We start from the raw sequence: 13,399 nt of genomic DNA on the forward strand, positions 1-13,399 counted from the left end.
TATATCTATATCTATATCTATGTCTCATCTATATCTATATCTATCTATATCTATACAGATATATTTACAATGGATGCTAATTTGAAACTTAGCCTTTGTATATGTGTTATGATAGCAAGTGATTAATGGAAATGAAGTGAATAACATAGGGAAACACATCGATTCATAATTTGCCATCATATTTATAGCATTTTAGAGTTTAAATGGAAATGTCTACTTCAAACCCAAATTTATGTTATTAAAGGTATCTGATGTTCAGAGAAGAGATTTACCCAAAGTAATATGTAGCTCGGACTTTTGATTTACAGTCCAGGATTTTCCCACTAATCTATACTGAGTGTTTTCTTTGTCTTTAGCTACTTATAAAATGTCAAAATCACCATCTCTTTCAAAACTTTAGAAAGTGTCTGTGGTTAACCTGCTGCGCTAGGGTGAAAAACAGTTTCTCACACAGGAATTTACACCTCATTGGCAATTTCCTGTGGAAGTCCAAGTGAATTTGAATAAAGAAAGAAAACATAAAGAACAAGAGATTGATAAAAGTAGAACCAGAATTATTCTTGAAAGGGCTACTTGAAAAATATGGTAACTAATTCAGACAAATTGGTGAAAAAAGATATAGAAGAATGATTGAGGCTGACAGAAAATTGATTGAGAATTTTTGAATAAAGCATATACTAACGAAGAAGGACAAAGTATATTCACTTTTAATTAAAAGAGTCAGATATATTCCAATTACATTTTTATTAGTCTGCTATTATTTATTTCCCTTAATATTGTGACTTCAAGACTTTTGCAAAAAATTCAAGTTTTGAAAACTTACCTATAATAATGAAAAATCCTATGAAATAGCTCTACTGGAGAATTTTTTTTATTTGCTTATTTTGATTGCTTTTTATTTATGGTTTAAATTAATAAAATTTATTGGACATATTCTTTAAAAATAATTCCATGTTTTTCAACAATAGTTCACGGACGAAAAAAAGCATTACATGTCTCTAATTTTCATTCCTGGCATCAGCAGGACCAAATGAACACAATTAAAATATCCTTAATATAAAATGTGTTGCCAAATACTGCTCCAAATTATTCCCCAAACATCAAAGGGACAAATATACAGATTCCAAGATACAGAACACATTAACAAACCAAAAAGTATTTTAAAAAATTATCAAATATAAGAAACTTTAAACTTTTATTTTTAAAATGAAATGCTTAGGAATGAAAGTGTAATTTAATATAATCACAAGAAAGCACTATCCTTTCTGAAATATTAAATTCTTTTTAAGTCACATAAATATAGAATAATTAACTTTGCTTGACTTCAATGAGGATGGCAAGTAACTAGATTTCAAGATAATAAAATTAAAATTAAATGTCATTTTGACAGAAAGCTTTTTAATATTTATTTTATTGCCTGATATTCCAATTAATATAAGACAATTAACATAATCTAACCACTTCTTGATAACTCAAAATACATATTAAATACATCTTTTATTGTACTATATAGGAATAATGTTCATGGCTATCTTTTAGCTATTCTATTGTTTTCCTTGAAGTCACATTTGAGCTGTTATTTCTCCTGCAACCATTATAAATGCCTTTAACAGTTCCCCCCCAGTTTCTTCTTGTTTTACTTCTAATCTTTACTGGACCAGGGAACTAGATGATCAATCTTTAGGTTAAAGCAAAGTCAATATATCTCTAATTGAGAAAAAGACATACTTCAAGGTTAGAATTTTTGTGACTATGATTATAGAAAATAAAAACTTAACCCCTATTTTTAGATTGTGTTGATATTCTTAAGGGAAAACATTTTATTTTAATTTTGTTTGAACATTTATATAAGATATTCTTTATAAATTTGTATATTAGTTTTATTTAAATCGAAACAAGTCTGGTACTCAAAAAAGTGTTCATTTAAAAACTGTACATTGTAAAAGACAAGTTAGATTGTTAATGTTTGAGGAAAAAAGTTTAATGATAACTTTTTTACCTTCAAAAGAAAGAATTATCCTTCAAGATTGATTGGATATAATTGGTCATCATGTAATTCTCTTAACAAATAGTACTTTCAGGCAATGTGGCTGTTAATAGATCTTCAATTACATACTTTTGGTTTTCAAATGACCAAAACCATTATTATGTATCATATTAATAGATATACAGGTATATTTAAACACGTGGATTAAATCTTATTTTTTTAAAGATAAGTTTAGCTTTGAAATTAATCTGTATTATAATTATTTTTTTAATTTTATTAATCATAATTTAATTCTTTCTAATCTAATAATGATCTAATAAAATAATAATCTAATAAAAAATTACCAGATGCAATCTCTATTATCCAACTGCAAAAAGACTGTTTCTTGTTTAATTTCAATGCAGGACAGGGCAAATTCTTCCAAGTGGCGGGGGGTGTGGAGGAGACCAAGCCCTGTATTACAGAAGAAGATGGTTCTTGGCAGAGAGTGTAGAAAGAATTCAACACACATGCCAAAAGGAAAGTTTATTAGAGAAGGAGTAACACTCCATAGACATAGTGTGGTCTCCTCTCAGAGGCAGAGAGTGAGAAAGCCTAAGAGAAACTCAGAGAGAAAGAGACAATAGAGATGAGAACATTGAGAGAGATAAAGGCACTGAGAGTAAAAGCACTGAGAGAGACAGAGTAAAAACAGTGAGAGGGAAATATTTTATTTTGTGTGGATCGGCCTGTTTCCTCCTCACAAGTGTGGGAAATAGGTTGTTAGCAATCCCAACAGAAATCTTCCTCTGCAGGTGTCCTCATATCCTGGGTACAAAGTTGATCAGCATATTGCAGTTTCTGAATGTAGTTGATTTACTACTTTAATTCTCTTGCCTCCTCCCTACATTAATTTAATAAAACTAGTAATAAAGATTTTATTTAAAAAAATGTATTTCAACAATCAAATATCTAGGATTTGAAATGCGTTTACTATATCTAGGGTGGTCTAAGTACAAAGTCAAAGTATTTGAACTGTTGGTATTTCTATAACTTCAGTTTATTGACCACATAGGATTTTTTTGTAAAATTATATTCAAATCTATGTACACATCTTCAATGAAAAATATTGTTACACTGAGTTTAATTTTTTGTTTTACATTTTCTATTATTTATAGAAAATAGAAAGAGTCTATTTTCTATTTATTATACTCTCATTGGAAATACACTAATGTAACACAGAATCAGAAACAAGCTAAAACAAAATTGGAACTGAGGCAGGAAACTAAACAAAGATATGATCAGATGTTTCTTAATAAAAAAGAGGTATTAGGTCTGAGGCACTCAAGTCACTGAGATAAACTTTTTTTTTTTATTAAAGGAAAGTGAAATGTGAATGACAGCTTAAAAACTGTGTCTAATATTTCATTTAACCTCTAGATTTTAAAAGAATTTCAGTTGGAATATCCAGAAAAATGAGCAAAAGTTTTATTGTCAAGTTTTTATTTAACAATTTGAACAAATATCTTTAAGTTTTCTATTTAAAAGATTTGTGTCAATTGCACGTGGAGTGCCTTTATATATTGCCAAATTATATTAATAACATTATTCATTTTTAAAGCATTGTCTCTGTACTATCTTACTTGAAATACATAACCATTTGCTCCCTTGGTTTTAAAACTGTAAAATTCAACTGGGTTTATATGGCTAGCTTGGTTCATTAGCAACTTTCCTCTAAAATTTAGATAACAGGCATTCAGTTTTAAAGAGAACACATTTATAACATCTTTGGAAAGTGTTGTGATGCGTGAGCTACAAGATGGAGAAAAGCAGATTCCATTTTCAGAAATAGAGCTCTTCATGTTTCTTATTCTAAATTTTAAAGTGGAAATCTGCTTTTATTTAAAAAAAAATTCCAATCTCATACTCATTAAGTGAATATTTCTATTATTTTTCTAAATTATATGTATATGTTTGAGGAACACAAATTTTTGTATATAATTTATAAATACACAATATTATGAGCTAAATTGTGTTTCCCAAAATTTTTACTTTGATTTCCTAATCTTTAATACCCAAAAATGTGACTATATTTGGAGACGGCCTTTAAAATGGTAATATAGGTTAAATGAAGTCATATGGGTAGGCCTTAATTTAATCTTACTGATATTCTCATAAAAAGATGAAATTAGATATGTAAAGAGGCACAACAAATGCATGAGTGCAGAAGGAAGGCAATGTGAGGATGCAGCGAGAAGTAAGCAAAGGAGAAAGGCCTCAGAAGAAATCAAACATCCTGAACTGTGAAAAACTAATTTATGTGGTTTAAGACAACCAGTCCGGCAGCATTAACAAATTAAAATGTACATATACATTCGATCATTGTACACTAGTCTGTATTTCCTTGCCAAGTGATAATATAATATTTAAAATTTTTAAATCTTATGTGTTATTAAAGACAGTTTTCATTGACATAAAATCTTCGGAAGGCAATGTATAGTATCTGGTAAAATTTTAAATATATATATATATATATGTGTGTGTGTGTGTGTGTGTGTGTGTGTGTGTGTGTGTGTGTATATATATATATATATATATATATAATTATCTAGTATTTCAACTCCTGGGTACATACCACCAAAAAACAGTTGAACATGTGCATCAGAAGACATTTACACACTGTAATGGCAAAAAACAATAAAAGCAATCTAAATGCCTATCAGTAAAGGTAAATATAAGAATATTATAGTATATGAATACAATGGAATATTTACTATATATGTGAAAATGAATGAAATAGGTTTATATGCCTAAACATTAATATGTAAGAATAAAATATATGTGAAAAACCAAATTGCACGATACAAGCAATATAATGCCATTAATATATATTTAAAACATGCAAATACTAAAACTACTAATATATACATATACACACATGTAACAAAATATTAAACCATATTGTAATAATAAAAATATTCATACTAGTAATATGCTCCGATAAAGTTGGGAGGAGAATTAAACTGAGGAAAAAAATAAAGACTTTTAAATGATGTTTTTCATGTTAGATACATATATACCATAAAATAGTAAATAAAAAATGTTTTCACAAATATAGAATAATTTTGTTAATTGTGAAAAGTGATATCATGGACGTTTGTTGCAGTTGTTAATGTATTGTTTCTAAAATTTTTAGCGAATATAAATGAAAAGTAAACCCTAACAAAACATGACATTATGTACTTTTATAATTTTGTTAAATTTTAAATTAAAGTTGACAATCAGTATTAAATTAGTTTTAGGTATACAACATAAAAATAGTGATTAGACATTTATATAAATTACAAGTGATCATCCTGATAATCTAGTACCCATCTGACACCATACATAGTTATTACAACAATATTGACTATATTCTTTATATTATACTTTACATTCCCATGACTATTTTGTAACTATCAATTCGAACTTTTTAATTCCTTCTCCATTTTCACCTAACCCCCAAAACCCTTCCTATCAAGAAACCATCAAAATGTTTTCTGTTTTTATAAGTTTGTTTCTGTTTTGCTTTTCTTATTTTGTTCTTTAGAGTCCACAGGAAAGTAAAATCATATGGTATATTCATCTTTCTGTCTAATATACTCTGCTCAGCACCATACAGTCTAGGTCCAAACGCATTGTTGTAGATGATAAGATATTTTTTATGGCCAAGTCATATTTTATTGTATAATTGTACCACCTTCTCTTCATCCATTCATCCGTTGATGAACATCCAGGTTGCCTCTATATCTTGGCTATTGCAAATAAAGCGGAAATGAACATATGGACTCATATGTCCCTTAGAAGTAGTGTTTTGTATTTCTTCAAATAAATACCCAGAAGTGAGATAACTGGATCCTTTTGTCTCTTGCTACAGCTTTTGTTTTATAATTTATTTTGTCTGGTATAAGTATTGTTATCCTAACTTTTTCTTGTTTCCATTTTTATTAAATATCTTTTCTCCTCTCTTTACTTTCAATCTGTGTGTGTCTTTCAAGCTGAAGATAGTCATCAGTAGGCAGCATATGAAAAATATCTTGTTTTCTTATCTATTCAGCCACACTATATCTTTTGATTGAAGCACTTAATCTATTTACATTTCAAGTAATTGTTGATAAATCTGTTGTTACTGCCATTTTATTCTTCACGATTTTTATTTTTATTTTTTCCTTCTTAAAATTCTCTAACATTTCTTCTAGTAATACTTATTTGAGTTGCTGAACTCTTTTAGCATTTTCTTGTCTGGGGAGCTCTCTATCTGTCCTTTAATTTTAAATAATAGCTTTGTTGGGTAGAATAATTTTGCTTGTAGGTTCTTGATTTTCATCGCTTTGAATATTTACTGCCAAATACGTCTGAACTTCAAAGTTTCTGTTGAGAAATCAACTGACAGTCTAATGGGGTCTCCCTCATGGGTAACTAACTTATTTTCTCTTGCTGCTTTTGAGATTCTCACATTGTCTTTAAACTTGTGAATTTTAGTTATTATGTGTATTGGCCTGGGCCTCTTTGGGTTCATGTTATTGAGAAACTGAACTTCTGGGAATTATATGTCTATTTCCTTCACCAGGTTAAGGTTTTTCCATCATTATTTCTTTAAATTAATTTTCAATTCTTTTTCTCTCTTCTCCTTCTGGTATCCCTATGATGTAAAACATTTGTATGATTGATGTTGGCCCAGAGTCTCCTTAAACTATCTTCATTTTTTTTTTGGACGCGTTTTTCTTATTGCCATTTTGACTGGGTATTTTTTGCTACCTTTTCCTCTAAATTGCTAATCCAAATTCTCTGCTTTATTTATTCTACTATTCATTCTCTATAATGTATTCTTTTTTAGGGTATAAAAATTTATTACACATACAGAATATTATCACTAATGAATGCAGACAGGCTAGGACACAATGATAGTGGGATGAAGAACCACTAGCTCTTTGGATAGTGAAGAGTTTTAGGTGGCTTGGAGATACATGCCATGAGCACTGGTCAGTCAGATAAGAGACGCATATCAAATGCCACAGGACATCAGGGCATCCAGTGATTGCTTTGCGCCCACTGCCTTCCCTGTCTGATATGGGGCTTCCAAGGATGCCACATCCAGGAGTAAGGCACTGAAGCAAAGGGGCTTCCTAAGGTGGCCCAGGCTTGCCTCTGAAGTCACGGAAACACCATTTTAAGCAATATGTTTAAATGGATGATTTCTACAAACTTTACATGAAGTTTCTAACCATCACAATTCAGTGAAGTACAAAACACTAAGTTATAGGATGTGGGAAGAGAAGGCAGTACCAATGGTGGCACCTTCCAATATCTTGGTTGGTCTAGGGGTAGGGGATGGGAAAAGGTTTCTTTTTAAACCGAGCTCCTCATTGCAATGTACAAAAGAATTACTCTGATTGATATTAAATTGTATTGAAAACAAAATGAACTAAAAAAGCAAATAATACTCCATGTTGGATGAAAGTGGAAGAAAAGAATGAGTCCTTCAAAGCAGGAAGAGAGACAGTTGGGGGAAGATTCTATGGCTGTGACCACAGGTGTTTACTCACGCTGCTCCATTTTTACTTTCGGTGGTCTCAGGAAGGTCCGATTTTTCTTCTCTTTCATCTCCTTTGTATTTGCTTGGAAATTTCGCCAGCTGTTCACATGACCATCTAGACTTTCCTAAAAGTTTTTCTGCCACTCAGTTTCCCATTTGGCTTTTTCTTGAGCTTCAATCTCTTCTTCCCTTTGTTGCTTCCTTTCATGCATCTCTTTGGCTTCTCCTTCCTTTTAATTTCCAGCTCAGCAGAGTTTCATAGTCTGTTTGTATACTGCTTGTTTGAACATTTCAGGATCATCCTCCTCCACATATGTAGGTTTTTCTACCTTCTATAGTTGCTTTTTTCTCTCTTTCACAGTATGTTCCACAGATTCTTTCCCTGCCTGAATTATATCCAGGGCCCTCTTCTTTTGTTCCTGATCCAGTAGCAACTTGTAAGCTTTGTCCACAACTTCAAAACTCTGTTGTGCTTTGTCAGCATCATCTTGATTTGTCAGGATGCACCAGTATGGACAACTGCTGAAACCTCATTTTTATTTCTTCATCCGTCACTTCAGGATCTACCCAAAGGACCTCGAATGGGTTCAAATTGAAGTAGGAGGAATCAGGATGGGTCAATCTTTCAATCTGATTTTTGGATGTTAGAACCGAATCTCTCTTCTCTATTTGTTTCACCTCACTGTAGAAAGTCATAAATGCCTCCTCCATGCTGCTGCCACCCAAAGCCCCACTCTCTCCTGGAGCCGTCATTTCCCCAGCCCAGCCACCATGTGATCTCAATGTATTCTTAATTTCAGTTATTGTATTCTTTGTTTCTGACTGTTTTTTTTTTATGTTTTCTATACCCATTTTTATGTTTCCTATGACTTTGTTGAAGTTCTCACAGAGTTCATTTACTCTTCTTCTAATTTCATTGAACACCACTGAACACTGGTTATCAGGGTTTTAAACTCTGCATCTGGTAGATTGTTTGTTTTTATTTTGTTTGTTTTTTTTCTGGTGCTTTGTTCTATGTTTTCATTTTGGGTATGTTTCTTTGTCTACCTACTTTGGCTACCTCTCTGTGTCTGTTTCTATGTATTAGGCAGAGCTGCTATGTCTCCCAGTTTTGGTAGAGTGTCCTTAAATACTAGGTGTCCTGTGGGGCCCAATGACACCGTCTTACTGGTCACCTGAGCTGGGTATTTCAGGTGTGTTCCTTTTATGGTTTGTATGTGCCCTCCTGTTGTATTTGAGTCATGGCTGCTATTTGACCCTCTGGTTGATTTGTTGTGAGAATTGACCTTGACTACAATGGAGCAGCTGTTGTGCAAGAGATGACCCTATGAAGCAGAATTTGCTTTAGCAGGGTTTTGGCACCTGCCTAGTCTGCCCTTTGAGTATGTTTTGTGTGTGTGTGTGTGTGTGTGTGTGTGTGCGCGCGCGCGCGCGCGCGTGTGTGCATGTGTGCGTGTGTGCGTGTGTGTGTGTGTGTGTGTCTATCTTTGGGTGGCGCTCTGATGTGGTCTAAAGTTGGCCACCAGGTGTGTTGGTTCTGGAACCTCTTGGGAGGAACTCCATTGCAGGACTCAGCTACTTCCTGTGACCTGCCCAGGATTACTTAGTATGAGGTAAACAATTGATCTGCAGAGGGTTGACACTTGTGATGGGTTTAGAATTGCCTAGCAGAGGCTATTCTGCATATGAAGACTGTCTACCGCTACTACCAGGCTTGGACTGCTTAGCAATAGGTTCAGAGCATGCCAAAGCTAGAAGCTGCTTTTTTAGGCTTCATGAACCTTTGAGAGATTTTTGGAAAGTTTGCAGCATGAGCCAAGACAGGCCGTTTGTGTGAAAAAGCCACTGGAAGTGAGTTGGATTAGCCCAAAAGTGGGGGTAGTGTCTCAGGAAATCATCAGGGGAGGGCAAATGATGTTAGCTAAGTTGATGGATACTCAAATATGGCATTTGTTTGCATCTGCAGGCTGGGTTGGAGGTGGGCTCAACAAAGAAACAATGCTTTCTGCCAACACTTCTTTCTAGGAGAAAGCTGCTGCTGCTCTAGCTTTCTCCCTGAAGCCAGACAATTCGGTTTCTCCTCATATGTGTTTGGCACTTTCTTAGCTGCTTTTCTAGGGCTAGAGCTCAGAGTGAGTGAGTTCATCAGTGAGTAAGTTTATGCGCAGGCCCTTTTAAAGAAATGTCTAGGACTCTAGCAGCCCTCCATCTCACTCTGCCACAATCTCCACTGGTTTTCACAGCCAGATGTTATGCGGACTTCTTTTCCCAGCACTTAAATGCTCGACTGGAAAGCCTGGTGTGAGACGGAGATCTGTCACTTTTCAGGGTTGATTTCCAAGATATCCCTCTTCTTTTTCTTTTTTTTTTCATATTTATTTATTTTTTCATATTTATTTATTTTTATTATGATGACTTTGGTTAATGAAATCTAGTACATTTCAAATGTACTATTCAACAGTAAGTCATATATATACTGCATTGTGTGTTCACCACCCATGATTAGATTTCTCTCTGTCTCCACATATGTGCCCTCTTGTTTCTTAACCATTACTCGTTTCTATGATACCAGAATGTTACACATCACCACCCCTTCTATCATTCTCAATGTGACTTCTTCTGTATATCCCTACTTATAAGAATTCTATTCAGCTAGTCTTCAGGTGATTCTTAATGATGGTTGTTCTGCAGTTTAGTTGTAATTTTTATGTGGTTGTTAGAGGGAGCAAGCACAACATTTACCTACTCTGTCATCTTGACTGGTGGAGCTGCATTATGCACATATGTACTTTTAAAAGCACTGAAAGTTTTTACATTGTGACTAAAAACTAAGATCTAATTGGAGAAAATCTAAGCTTTTAATTTTCAGTTTGTGTGACTCTGTTCTAGACATTTTTTGCTATTAAAAATCAATTGGTATCAATTAAAAAATAATTTAAAATGAGAAAGATAAGTATGACATTCCTTAAGATCGAATGTACATTACTCAGAACATTTTCTGATAATGCTTTTTGTTATTTTTTGTCATTTCAAGAAAATAATATATATTTTTTATTTTTTAAACTTATTTTTAGTCTAATCTCTTCTCTGAGTATGAAGACAAGCCTGCTGAACTGTATAGACAGGAATCAATTGTTGAGTAGAAGGAAGAGTTCTACTAGGAATGTCACAACTAGTTTCTATTAGGTAAGCACATGACCTTCTAAATTTCTTATGGATAAAATTAATGCATATAATACAATAAACCTTTCCTGAATTTTAAAATCAAAGTTGATCTAGCTTAAAAAGCAAAATTTGCAATCTATCTTAAAGTCAGGCATTATAGTAGTAATTTACCAACCTTTACAAAATCGATAGTCATTTCTAGCTTATGCAGCTCTCCCAAACCTTGCATTTTTGACATTTTTGCAAAATTATCTTCTAGCATCTCCGTAGTAATTCACATTGATTGCAAAGCACTTGATCAGAGACAAACAATAAACTCCAAGCCCTGATGCAGCTAAGGTTAGCAAATAAGTCAATTATGATTTTATTTTTAAAATGTTTTGTATCAGGGAATTTTTGTTCTTGAACTTAGAAATCATCTTCATACCAGGCTTGGCTAAACTATCTAAACTAACTTCATTATCTTAAATGTTAATAATTACATTTCAATAATGGGTTCCATTAAAGTACCTCTAGACACTTAACACACATCATTTAAGGTATAGCATGCCCCTGTGAAGCAGGTCATGATTGTTATATCCTCTGTGACACAGTGTGGTAACTGACTGAAGGTCATGGAACAAATTAACAACCAAGGAGTAGAATACCACAGTTCAAACTAAACCCTTGTTTTCTCTCTTAATTTTATATTTGGTTTCTTAAATGTTATTTGCATTTCATTCACTTTTAATTATAAATTAAGTAGAAATTCAATATTTTAAATACTAAGAATTTAAAATACATAATTATAGGTAGCTTAACCAATTTGGGTCTACACAAGACTAATCAATTTATGTCACAATTTTTAAATATTGTTTGGATTCTATACTTCCTACTCATGACAAATCACTATTACAAGACACTTGAATTTAAATATTAATGCTGATATTTATTCTTATGTAAAATTTTCTCATAAAATTTTCAAGTAAAATTACACTCTGTATATGTTAAAGTACTATTTCTACTTCCTATAGAAGCCATGTCACTACTCATAATTACACATAGTCAATAGATGATCACTGTCATACCCTAGCAGGAACTATAATAAATAGTTAATAAAGAAATAACTGCTTCCTGATATACTGTTTTGTAGTATCTACTTAAGACAGTATCTCACTTAGACAGGCGTTTTATTATGGAACACTAAAAGAGGGTTCAAAGAAACTCATCTGGAAAAAAATTGGCAAAGGGAAACTAAAATGATAAAATGATTGGTTAGGTAAACATACCCTGGCAACGACATTAGGACTTGTGAATCTAGGAAGATGAAAGGTGTGGGAGATATGATAAAATTTTATAAAGTCAAGAAGTGTGTGACAAAAGATGTTTAGGTCCTTGAAAAAAGACCCTAACATTTCTTTAATTTTAAAACAGGCACTTTATCACCATGGAAATATCTATTTAAATAGCAGTTTTTTATCAGGTAATGAATGCATTAATACCCCAAAATGACACCAGCAGAAAGTATAATCATTAAAAATATTTTTAGCTACATTCCATAATTATGGTTGAAATTTATATATAACTTATTGGATTACAGGTATTTCAGAGAAACAAACACATGGCAAAAGTTATTGCACCTTTTAAACAAATGTTATCTTGGTTGTTTATGGTGCTTATATCTTGGACATTCAATATTGAATATGCATTGAATTTGTACAAGATGATTATAATATATAGACCATTTAACTGTTTGAATAAATTACTTGGTAGAGATGAAAAACAGTGACTACTGCTAATTTCAAATGGTTTAATTTAACTGTATTTCTATACTAGTGTTGGGATAGTTACTTTATAAAGGCCAAGTAAAGCAAAATGTATATATAGCGAGAAGAGCTACCTATTAATGTAAAGGAATGTTAATTAAATTCTCTTATTCTTCAATAAGACCAAACAATATCATACATTATATTGCAGCCTCATGTAAAGATAAAATGGCATAAGGGAAAGGCTATGGAAATGATAGAACTGAAAAATTAACTCAGATTTGCTTTTTTAACTCCATTTAAGCATCTTTTAAGTAGAAAATAGAGAAGCTGTAAACATAATAGGTCATTTTACTGACAGGAATTAATACAAAAATATCAATTAAAATTACAATCTCTAATTTATTACTAATAACAAGACATTTTTTAAAATAAAATATAGGAACACAAAGGTGTGAAATAAGTCCCTGAACTTTTGGAAAAAGTTGCAATAATTGAAGCAATAAATTTGAAAACCAGCAGGACTCATTCTGTTGCCTCTAACAAAAATACTGCTGAGATTTCTACCAGCTACCCATTTTGAAGGACACCTGAAACTTGATTAAATGATTTAAACACACACACACACACACACACACACACACACCCTTTAGAGAAGTCAGGGGCCAGGAAAATGTAATGCTTAGAATTAATGTACTAAAATACGAAGAGCAAATTTATCATTGTGCACAGTATCCTAGGGCCAGAAATTTGCATAGTTGGGCTGAATATCCATGAGGCAAAGCAAAAATTGGCTCTTATTTCTATACTGTCTACAGATGATGCTATGATAGCATGGTGTTAAATCTTGGCATACAGAAAAAAAAATTGCCGTAGAGAACGTTTTTCATTGGGAAAAAAAAATACTCAAAATCACTGCACAGAATTGGCAAAGTCATAATCTTAAAT

General features: G+C 32.4%; 1 pseudogene; it reads right to left on the bottom strand.

The window, feature by feature from the left end:
• Window positions 1-7,543: 7,543 nt before the first annotated feature.
• On the bottom strand, window positions 7,544-8,294 carry LOC105309504 (annotated as a pseudogene).
• Window positions 8,295-13,399: the final 5,105 nt, after the last annotated feature.

Source organism: Pteropus vampyrus, unplaced genomic scaffold (assembly GCF_000151845.1).
Source record: "Pteropus vampyrus isolate Shadow unplaced genomic scaffold, Pvam_2.0 Scaffold752, whole genome shotgun sequence".
Taxonomy (NCBI): domain Eukaryota; kingdom Metazoa; phylum Chordata; class Mammalia; order Chiroptera; family Pteropodidae; genus Pteropus; species Pteropus vampyrus.